A 12,757-nucleotide genomic window follows, 5' to 3' on the forward strand; every position below is an offset into this window, starting at 1 on the left:
GTCGTTAGGTAGGAAACATTTCCATTGTATAACGGAACACTCACTTTCAGCTTAAGGCTTATTTACCTGTTCAAATTGTCTGCCCATTGTACTCATGCCTCCTGCTAATTACCTTTCCCAAACAAGTCTCCAACGTCCCTAGGCCCTGAGGTCCTTGTCTCGTTCAAGAGTAGCTAAATTGCAATAACTGTCCTAGTCTCTCCGGTAACTCTCCGTTATTCTTTCTTACCAAAGCATCTGGATATCATTGGCTATCTAAAACAGGAACATTCTTCTGATTGGCTATTTTCATTTCACAAAACAAAATTCATATCTGAATCTAATCACACACACGCTAAGAAGCCCAAGAGAAAAGAGCTATCTCTCCAATTTCAAACTTGTAAAAGTTTGTCTATCTCGGCTGGAGGTAAAATGAATTTTTGATTAACATTCAAAGTGGAACGAGATATTACTGTAAATTCAATTTAATCTGTTATTAATATTATAGTTTGTGTATATATTTTAATTGTGCTATTCCATGGATGTTCGTAAGTTGGAATACCTGTACAAAACTATACCTATATGTATCTTATACTATAGTTAACATTTGCTTATGATCTATGCTATTTTTTTCATTTATATTCAATATGTATATTGCTTGAATGTCTGTACCCCACCGCCAATCGCCGGCCACAATCATAACCTCAATTGTAATTAATAAAAATAAATAAAGAAATACCAGGGACACAAACCTGTTAAATTCTCATCATGTAAGATAGCTCGACTGTCAGTTGATGTTTAAAACATATACTAACTACCATTATCATGGAGTTACTGCTTCTTCTTGCCTTTGTCGGCAAATAAAGGCTATTATGATGTGTCGCTCAGGACGATTCGGTGGCGAAAGACAAACTCGATTGGCTAAGACCTTGTTGTTTCAACTCTTAAATTGAAGGTCCTGGTCCTTTTCCGTGTCGTTGGAGCACCCAGTTGTGCCGAATTCCTGCATCCCAGTCCTTGAACAGCGGTAAACCCCTGATGTCAGCCTAACTACAACACACTGTTGTGATGTCCAGAAAACTCTGAAAAGCAGGCGCCAACCCTGGAACTAGCTGATACATTTGCCTCAGTCAAGCAAGCCGACGGGATAAAGATAAGCCAAACGGGCTTATACCATTTTCAAATGTATTTTCCACGGACACAAGTGATTAAAAACTACTAACTTAATCAATCAATCATAAATGAATCGATTAATAAAACAATAGATAAATAAATAATAAATTAGATCCACTCAATTAGAGCTATTCTTCCTGATATTAAATAAATACTTATTCTTTCTATCTTTTCCTGTAACAATCTAATTAAACTTTATGTATAGAATTGTTATTATTGCATTGGGCGTTACTATTGTCTTGACTCACTTTTTATTAATACAATTAAGTTATAAGGGACCCTAAGGCAATTCTTGATTTCCCCTAGATTAAACCTGAGCCGTTTGTGATATAGGTTGAGTGGTGCAGCCGGTAACGAGAGCCATAGCGCGCATACTAGTTCGAATCCAGACCATTGAGCTATCGGTTGGACTCGATCCCACAAAAATAACACCAACCCGTCACAGTGACGTCATCTTCGAACTATCTATAACGGACCAACACACAAAACTATGTGTAACCTTAAACGTTTATAGTCTGGTTGATACAGTTTAATGAGAATTACTCAATTAATACGGATGGCAAAAACAATAACAAAGACCCGAGTGACGTCAACTTCGTTCTATCTATAAGACTTATGGAGTTCTCTTGGTTTAACATCACTCATTGTCATTGTTTGCTTAATATTGACTGGTCGGACATTTAGGGTTAAAGGACAAGGTGCGTGGTTTTCTTCCATCCACTATGAGTTTATTACAAAGCCATGTCTAAATATCGATGTTCACAAAATGCAAGTCAATATTTCGTCCCAATTGGATTCAATAGTCTGATGTCACGTCAAATACAGAAAATCGGTACTTTTTATTCTTCATGCTGGCCAGAACTTTTCATATGTCTTGTGATCAGAGTGTGTAAAAATCAAAACATGATCAGATTTATAATGGTTTTTTTCCCTCTCGATACGCATTTATGCTCGTCGAAGAAATATTTCATAAGGGCGTCCGCCTTTGATCTGATAGTTTAGAGTCAGTTACTAAGTTATCATGCGTCATTAGGAGGGAAGTGACGTTACGACTGTTGAAGCGTACTCCGAGATGTTCAGAATGGTGGCAAACAAAACAAAAGAAATAAATATGAACATTTATATGGCGCATTTCCACGGATTAACCATGCTCAATGCCTTTCACAATTTTTCATTTATTCCTCCAACAGACCATATGGAACCATATTTCCATTTCATACAGTACTAATCGACTGTTAGGTGCCCGGTGTGTACTAACAGTCATGCAATATCCGTTACTGCCCATAGCCAGGTACCCATTCACACCTGAGTTGAGTCAGTCGTTTTTCCTTAACTTTAGTTTAGTTTTTTGTTTAATCCGATATCAAGGTGAGTAAAATATCGCTATAGATGGAACGAAATTGACGTCATTCAACTCTTTGTTTTTGATTTAGACAGCCGTTTTCACGATTACCTCTCACTAAATTATATCAATCAGACCATAACCATTCAAGAAAACGCACCGTTTTGTGTTGGTACATTATATTCGGCTAGCGGATGTTGTGAGCATTTCAACTAGTCGCATAACATCATTTCCGCAGTATACTCGAACTAACATGACCATACAGAATGAAGCAGCATGTGTAACCAAAAATAAATAAATAAATAAATAAATAAATAAATAGAAAAAAAATTCTTCCAAAAGACTGCCTCTCCACATCCCACACAGCTATCGGATTCTGATTATCGTGTCAAAATAAGTGTAAACATGTATAGGATTGATTCAGATATCCGATTACATAAGCATATTATTATATATATAAAAGATCTGAAAAAAACTGTGTATGATCGTTCCTACTATCGGGCAACCTCTGTGGTGTAATGGTAAAGCTTAAATTAAATGCTGGCCAACTAACTTCGCGGCGTTTGTGTGTGTTGAACCCGTGACCTCAAGAAAGACGAGGGTTAGAAGCGACCTTTTTTGGGGACGTGGATAGCTCATACGGTCTAGTCACGATCTTCCCGGCCAGGCGGAGTTGTCGTATAGGTCAGGTCGCGGGTTCGAGACCCCATCGTCGCCGCCACATATTTTATTCTCTATTGTCTTCTGGCATTTTCCTACTCACTTCATTTCTTGGTGTAATGGTTGCGCGTCTGACCAATAACTTGGAAGTTTGAATGTCGGTCCCCAGTCGAGGAATTAATACTGACTTTATGGAAAGTTTATTTTTCTTTTATTTTTATTTCTTGCTTTGTCTGGAACTGTTTCATACACACTTTTTCATTTAATGTTTTTTTTTACAGCAGTGCCTTCACCTTGATTTCTGCACAGTAACGAAAATATCGCCTGAGCGGTAACTTAGTTCAACAAGATATGAAGTGAGTTGAAAAGTGCCAGAAGACAATAGAGAATAAAAATTTTTCGCGGCGGTGGTGGGGTTTGAACCTGCGACCTTATTGGTACGACAACTCCGCCTGGCAGGTGAGAGCGTGGCTCTACCGTCTGAGCTATCCACGAACACAAAAATATTCGTATCAAACCCAAGTCATTTCTAGATCCCTCTCTCACCCACTCATAAAAAATTTTTTTATTCTCTATTGTCTTCTGGCACTTTTCTACTCACTTCATATCTTGTTGTTACCAACATAAGTGCCTGCTCCACTCACTTTTCTGAATTAAAAAATTCACCCCATACACCGGAGCATACTCAATGTCTCAATCGTTTCTATGTTATATGTTTGTGTTGAGAATATTGGCTATTAAGCTTAACTGCTGGTCAAAAAAAAAATAATAACTTCGCAATGGTGGTGGGCGAACGAATCGGCGGTCTCAGAAGTGGGTGAGAGAGGGATCTAGAAATGACTTGGGTTTGATACGAATATTTTTGTGTTCGTGGATAGCTCAGACGGTAGAGCCACGCTCTCACCTGCCAGGCGGAGTTGTCGTACCAATAAGGTCGCAGGTTCAAACCCCACCACCGCCGCGAAAAATTTTTATTCTCTATTGTCTTCTGGCACTTTTCTACTCACTTCATATCTTGTTGTTACCAACATAAGTGCCTGCTCCACTCACTTTTCTGAATTAACTTAGTTCAAGTGATGACCCTAGGTTGACCCGGGGTCACGCCTGCCAAATTACGGGGAATCCACTCGTGAGTTCAGTTACGGTGATATCGGGTGATACCAGTCGATTTATGTTCACTTTCATCTCTTTGTTATCGCTTCACAATGAGCTTAAACACAAATTTCTTTACTCTGTAATATTTATCAAGATTTCCTGTTTCCATTCATATGTATTTTATGTCAGTGCTGTATATAATGATCGTGATATTTCAATCCTAAATAGACCGTTTTTCTGTAATTTAAAATGCATTAATTTTTCAAATAAAAAATTGAATTCTTCAAACGGAAACATAGAACAAATCTATTCTTTCAAAAATAGAATCTATTATAATTGAACTGTAAGTTGCTAAAATTCCATTTGTGTGTCAACAAAATTGAATTTATTATGACTTTTTTAAATTTCATTTAGTCATGGAGCACACTCAACAAATTCATGATAAACATTTGAATGATCTAAGTCGGCTTTGTAAAAAAGTCAAGAAACACAGAAGAAAAGAAAATGAATATCAAAACATAATTGTTTCAGGATTTAAAACCAGATATTTATCTCATCTCTAATGTAGACATTGATAATGACAATATGCTAAAAAGTCCTCAAAACTATGCGCTACAAAGTGTCATGACAGACTACGTAATGTTGAGATTTTGAGCTTTTTTATTTAGCGCAATTTTGACTAGACGTGCTTAAAACGCTTTAAATAGGGTCCCTGACCAACAGCAACGCGTAACATGTAGAACTGTGTTTGAGGGACATACTAGTTAGGAGCCGCTTGACGATGGATATGGCCGGTAATCAACGTAAGACGGAGCCTTTTGGACGTTGCAGATGCAGGACATGCCCATACTTAATCGTGGAAAATTCCATCAAATTCCCGGATAAAGTGTGGTATATCCGACATGCATTCACCTGCACTGATCGTAACCTAATTTACGCTATAATCTGCAAACGTTGCCACAAGACATGCGTGGGAGAAACTGGCAAGAGACTAAGCGACATGTTTGGACAACATCTGCGGTCTATTGAAAACGACGAGGACAAACCTGTCACCCACCACTTCAATGGGTCCAGTCATCGAGGATTGCACGATATCCAAGTTGCCGTCCTTCAGTTCTGTCACATCACTAAACAACATAGAAAATATAGGGAGGCAGAACTGATACTAAAACTGAACACACTTTCACCTCAGGGCATGAACTCGAGACTGGACCTAATTTAAATATTATACTACCTTTGTCCCTTATTTATTATTATTATTTCTTATATTTTTTGTATTTATTTTCAATTCCATTATATTTATTTTCCAAGAATAGTCTACATGTTTTTATATTTCATATTTTATATTTCACTTTCTAAACTGCATTACACAGTTCCTCCCCGCCTCTCCTGTTTTCACTTAATTAATTGCACACTTTTTAGAAATATCTAGTATTCTATTTTAATTCGTGCTTCCTTACAAAGGACCATAATATTTCCTGCCAACCAATGTTTTGTTAATTCATCTTAACTACGCCACTACCACATCATCTCATTCATCTGTGGTGTTTCATTCATCCTGTTTTGATGATAAAGGGGAAACCCGAAACGTTCATTTGATCTGTTTTTGTAGTTAAATTGAAGCTTACATTCAACTTTACGTTATTATTTATAACATGTAGAACTGGACATGATGCCTGCAAGGCGATATTACATTTTTTTTCCGACAGAGACAACGGGATTAAAAACAAAGATAAGGGAAAGCACTGACAAACAGCAACTAGTCATGCACAGTCATCTAATCTGGTCGAAATAAAATCAAAATAAATCAGTGATTGCAATGTTTGCTCAAACTTATTTGTCCTTCATTAATGAAATGAAAATCTCTCTCTCTCTCTCTCTCTCTCCCTCTCTCTCTCTCTCTCTCTCTCTCTCTCAATCTCTCATCTATCTATCTATTCATCTATCTATCCATTCATTCATCCACCATTGCAAACATATATTTATCGATCCATCCATATGTATTCGTCCATACCCTCATCTGTCCTCTTCATCTCTCTCTCTCTCTCTCTCTCTCTCTCTCTCTCTCTCTCTCTCTCTCAATCTCTCATCTATCTATCTATTCATCTATCTATCCATTCATTCATCCACCATTGCAAACATATATTTATTGATCCATCCATATGTATTCATCCATACCCTCATCTGTCCTCTTCATCTCTCTCTCTCTCTCTCTCTCTCTCTCTCTCTCTCTCTCTACTCTCTCTATATATATATATATATATATATATATATATATATATATATATATCCCCTTCTCTCTCTCTATCTATCTATCTATCCCTTTCTCTCTATCTATCTATCTATCTATCTATCTATCTATCTATCCATCTATCTATCTATCTATCTATTTATCTATCTATCTATCTATCTATCTATCTATCTATCTATCCCTTTCTCTCTCTCTCTCTCTCTCTCTCTCTCTCTCTCTCTCTCTCTCCCACAGACACACACACACACACACACACACACATACACAGATATATATATATAATATATATATATATATATATATATATATATATATATATATATATATATACATATATATATTTACATTTCTTTATGACATGGTTACTATTTATCCTTTGTCCCTTCGTTAAGTCGTGTTTGTATCAGGAATGCTTAAAATGATAACCCTTAAATAATCAGATATTGATCATTGCAGCAAAATAATTACAAACTATACAAGGTTTCTTTTTACCCACAAAGCACTGAAACAATATTTTAACCTGGGAAGTAAATTTCAAATATATACAACTGAAATATGAAACGACTCGGACTTTATTCTAGTGTTCTTAGTTAACCACGTTTGTAACTAGTGGAAAGGAAACTGGCATAATCGTGTTCATATAATATTAAGCTAAACTCGTGTGACCATCTGTTGAATATAATTTGTGCGATGAAGACTCAATGACCGGAATTCATAACCCTCTGAACCAGCAGTGATCAACGCGAAACAAATCGGACAGCTGCACCGAGATGTAATCGCATATCATCAAAGAGCTAAGAGTGACGCACAAATTGTGAGGGAATGAATGAAAGGAGAGCAAGTTTTGAGAGTTTCTATCGGTTTGTTTGCTTATAATAATGCAATCAATAAATTACATTTAACAAACTATAAGCAAAATTGTGCTCATATCTTAATGCAAAATATCTCTGACAGTAATTCTAATGATAGAGTGTTTGGTGTTGACTTACCCGTTAGTTCTCCTAGATCCCCGTTAGTTATCAAGAGTTATCGTTCATGTTACTATGTATGCCACATCTCCCCTCTTTTGGAGGTGTTATTCCCTATTATCCCATCATCCCTGACGATCACGAAAACGTTCTTAATCAATTCCGATAAATCCCTAACACTTGTGTCAAGTTCCTAACTGTTTTATAAAGTCCCTGTCTTTCATCCAATGTTGTTAGTGTGAATCATGTCATTTGTGGACCCGAGGCCATAAGGTATGAATTTCAAATCAATGGGAAATGAACGAGAAAGATTTAATATATATATATATATATATATATATATATATATATATATATATATATATATATATATATATATATTGAGGACCATTTCAGCTCCTGTGAGATGTCCATATCAAAAAGAAGAACGGAAGAGAAAAAAAAATATAATTAAGGATCGTCTCGTCGCCTGTAAGATGTCCTCAAATGGTTTGTTTTGTTTTACAAATCAAGCCTCTTTGGTGGCTTGATGGTTCTCCCAAAGCTGCTAGTGCGAGTGTCAGCCTGGGGGGTCGATAGTTGCGATGGAAGTCCTGGTGAGGGCTCGCCTGCTGTTTGAACTGGTGGGATAAGGGGATCTTGCTCGAGTCCCTGAGTATTGGAGGATGCAGTGGGTAAAAGAGATTTGATGTTTCTGCGAATGTGCAAATTGTTGTTATCAGGCTGAAGGATGAATGACCTAGGGTTGGGGTGTTGCCTGATAACCTTTGCATTTCGTCTCATATCTTTTATGAATACTTCGTCTCCAGGGTGAAGTTCTGGTTGGGATTTTCTGGCGAGGTGACGTGTGTTGTATTGTCTACACATATTTTCCCTGTGTCTATCCTCTCTTTCTCTGAGCACGTCTTGGTCCAATAGTTGTGGATGTAATTTTTGTTTCAGGATGGGCAACTTTGTCTGTAGTCTTCTTCCCATCAGGAGCTCACTTGGTGAGAATTCGTTGAAGAGAGGGGTTGCTCTGTAATTCAGTAATGGGTCATCAGCTTTTTTCAACGTGTTTTTCAGGGTTTGGATTGCTCTCTCGATCATGCCGTTGCTTTGAGGATATCGGGGTGAGCTCGTTATGTGCGTGAATCCATAGTCGCGTGCAAATTCCTGGAATTGTGAGCTTGAAAATTGAGGGCCGTTGTCCGAGACAATGACATCAGGTATGCCGTGCGTTTCTAAGATGGACTTGAACTTGTTGACCACACATGAACTAGCCTGCTCTTCTAAAATTCTTATTTCAGGCCATCTGTTACAGTCTGTTACAGCCAGGTATGTCTTGCCTTTAAGGTAGAACAAATCTGCAGCCACTCTTGACCAGGGTCGATCTGGGAAAGAGGAAGGAATAAGTGGTTCCCTGACATCCGGTCTCAGTTTAGCGCAAACTGTACACTTTTTAATCATGTCTTCGACTTCACTGGAAATGTTGGGCCACCAGACAGCGCTTTGGGCAAGGGCTTTGCATTTGGTAATGCCAAGGCGATTTAGAGTGTCCATTCTTAAGTCTCGTGGATGACAATTCTGTTATTAAAAGAAGATCAATTATGATCGTGAAGCATTGCTGATTGTGCCAATATTGTTTTAGGAGTGTGTTGGCAGGCATATAACCTGGCCAGCCGGTGCTGCAAAACTGTCGGACTTCTGCAATCACTGCATCAGCCTTTTGATGACTTATGATTTCAGTCATTTTGTGGAAACTTGCTGGGAGTGAGTTAAAGGCTTGTTCTCCCATGGCTTGAACCTCTCTGTTGAAACAGACGTCCGCAGGCACACTTGTTGGTGCTCTGGAAAGAGTATCAGCAATAATCTGGTCTTTGCCCGAGACATGAACAACTTCAATATCAAATTTGGCAAGTCGAAGACGAATCTGTAGAATCCGTGGAGGTAATTTAGAGAGCTCTTTAGACATTAAGAGGGGCACGAGGGGTTTGTGGTCAGTCTCTATGGTGTACTGAAGACCTTGAACATATTCGCTGAGTCTTTCAGAAGCCCGTGTTGCAGCTACGGCTTCCAATTTGATGACTGAATACCGCTGTTCAGTTTCGGTCAAGGTGCGAGATATGTAGCACACCGGTTTTCTGGAACCATCTATCTGGACCTGGATGAGAACTGCTCCGATTCCTTCCGTTGATGCATCGGCCGCGATGATCGTTTTCAGATTTGGATAATAGTGTGCTAGCACCGGGGCGGTGGTCAGTTGTTACTTTATGGTTTTGAAAGCATTTTCCTGGGAGTCCCCCCAAATCCATTCGTGATCTTTTTTAAGGAGTGAGCGCAGTGGGGTTGTCATGGCTGCTAATCCAGGAGCAAACTTTGTCATCTGGTTCACCATGGCGAGAAATCTTTCTAATTCTGCAACATTTTGAGTTGGTAGGAAATTTGTTATGGTATGGATTTTGTCTGGGTCGACTCTGACCCCTGAACCATCGATGATGTGGCCAAGAAATTTCAATGAGTTCTCTGAGAAGGAACATTTTTCATTTAAGGTGAGACCTGCGTCTTGCAGAAGTTTCATAGTCTTTTGCACCCGATTGTCGTGAGTGGCTTGATCTGGAGCATGGATGATGATGTCATCAATGTGGCACACTACTCCTTCTTGATCGTGAAGTATTTTGGCCATGGTGCGCTGGAAAACTTCAGAGGCCGACGAAATACCAAAAGGCAGTCTGTTCATACAGTACCGCCCAAAGGATGTGAGGAATATTGTGTATTCCCGGGATTCTTCTGATAATGGTATTTGCCAAAATCCAGATGTGGCATCTAATTTTGTAAATATCTTACTGCCTGCCAACTGTGCGAGGTCTTCATCTACATATTTTTTTCTCGCTTGACTGCTTGTTAAGGGATGTCAAATCAATGCATATGCAAACTGAGCCGTTTTGTTTGGGGACGACCACCATTCCTGGGCACCAGTCTGTGGGCTCTGTTACTTGTGAGATAATACCATGTTGCAACATTCTTTCCAGCTCCTCTTTAACTTTAGGCATGAGAGGGTGTGCTATTTTTCTTGGTGTGTAGATATGTAGTGGTTCAACACCATCACGCAATTTGATGGTGTATGGTTTTTTTAAACTTTCCTAATCCTTCAAAGAGTTTAGGGAATGCTTCCTTGAAATTGGGCTTTGTTTCTACAAGTTCATGCACTCTTTTGATCAATCCCAATTTGATGCATGCATCACGACTGAGCAGTGGGTGTTTCTGTCCAGTTACTACGTAGATTTTCTCTTCAATGCTCTTATCTTTGTACTTCAAAGTCTTTTGGGTGAATCCCAGCACTTCGAGGTCTTTCCCTCCTGCAGCCTGGAGAATTTTATCAGATCTTTTCAGTTCATTCTGAGTGAATGTGAGGTATTTTTCATTCATGACAGTGACTGAAGCGCCTGTGTCCAACTTGAAAGGGTGTGAGTCTTCATCCATTTGAATTATGACTGTCCAGTCGTCTTCGATGGTTGTTAGTTGATATATCTCCCCCAAAAAGTCTATTGAGTTGGGATCTCCCTGCGACTGAACCTCTGATATGGATTTTGGTCTAAATTTGTGGTCGCTTGTTTCATTTCCTGACCTACATACTTTTTGGTCGTGTCCGATTTTGCCACAAGTGTTACATCTCGCTTGGCGAGCTGGACATTGCGATCTTGGGTGGTAGGTATAACCGCAGTTTTGACAAGTTGAGTAGGACCTTGGTCTGTCTGAATGCGTTTTTGACATTGAGTTAATTTGTTGAAATTTTGGCGTTGTTGATGCTGTTGCTTGTCCTCTGTTTCTGATTGCTGCTATGTCTGCATTTTTGAGTCCTGGAAAGCCTTGCTTTGAGTTTTGGCATCTTCTGCTGAGCGGCAAATGTCAATGCATTTTTCTAGTGACAAGTGTCTTTCTTTCAAAAGGTCAGTTCGTGTCTGCTGGTCATTGGTACCGTTACAATTTTGTCTCTAACCAATGAATCTCTGCAATCATGAAAAAAGTTGCAGGTCTTGGAGAGTCGTCTTATGTCAGCGAGAAATGTTTCAAAAGTCTCTCCTTCCATTTGATTTCTCTGGTTGAACTTAAAACGTTCAAAAGTTTCGTTTTGTTCTCCAATAACAAATTCATCAAACTTGGTTATGATTTCATGGAGAGTGCGATCTTCATCGTCTGTTGTGTATTTGGAAGCCGTTGTGAATTCTGAGGGCCTCATTATCTAAGCTATGGGGGAACAGCGCCACCTGATATTTCTGTTTTAGATCTTCTAAGCGTAACAAAAGAACGTATGTGTTCCATCTTTGTTTAAATAATTGCCAGTTTTCCACTGGATATGACCCCAAGACCAGTTTGTCTGGTGGTTTTTTTTTTTTTGCCCGTGATAACCGGTTTAGTAGTCGTAGCCATGACGGTTAAACTGAACCGACTTTAGCTTCTTATTTAAAAAAAAGAAAGTGTTCCTCCTACCTTTCGACAGGTTGTTCCAAAATCCTTAAATATTATAAACACAATTGTAGCTTTTCTAGGCTCGATTCATGACACTGGATAAATGTAGGGTATACATTCACTCAGTTTTACTTTTGGGTTCTCAAGAAATCGCTGCCACCATGTTGACTTACCCGTTAGTTCTCCTAGATCCCTGTTAGTTATCAAGAGTTATCGTTCGTGTTACTATGTATGCCACATTTGGTACCAAAATACAGATCAAAGTTTTCTCAATGTGTTGCCAATTTGTTTAAATTGGTTAAATTGACTGTGGTTGTGCAAAAGCGATTGTAATTTAACCAGATGTCAGTAACAAATCTGTCAAGTATCGCGGGAGATCACCCGTTGCACTGGTCGGGAATTTGATGGAGTGAATGACCTCTTGACCGCGGCGCTGGTAGAGAACTAAAAGCTCGCCTATTCAACACTGTGTCTGGATGACTAAAAAAATAAACAATTGACTTCCATCTGACAGTGTCCAACATAGCAAGAAAAAAAATAACAATGTGAAATTAAGTGTAAGCTTCAATTTAATACAGGAAAACAGATAAAATGGACGTTTCGGGTTTCTGCTTTATCAACAAAACAGGATGAATGAAACACTACAGACGAATGAGATAATATTATGATAGTGGTGTTGTTAGGGTGAATAAACAAAAACATTGATTTGGCAGGAAATAGTATGCTCCTTTGTAAGGACCCGAAATGTCCAAAGCATCTGTCTTCGTCTAATAAACTGAAGCTTACAACAATTCAAACCTTATCGTTACTTTTTCATTCGAGCTTCAAGCAGCAACATTT

Source organism: Berghia stephanieae, chromosome 9 (genome assembly GCF_034508935.2).
Source record: "Berghia stephanieae isolate SIO BIC M18660-M18661 chromosome 9, UCSD_Bste_1.3, whole genome shotgun sequence".
Classification (NCBI taxonomy): Eukaryota; Metazoa; Mollusca; class Gastropoda; order Nudibranchia; family Aeolidiidae; genus Berghia; species Berghia stephanieae.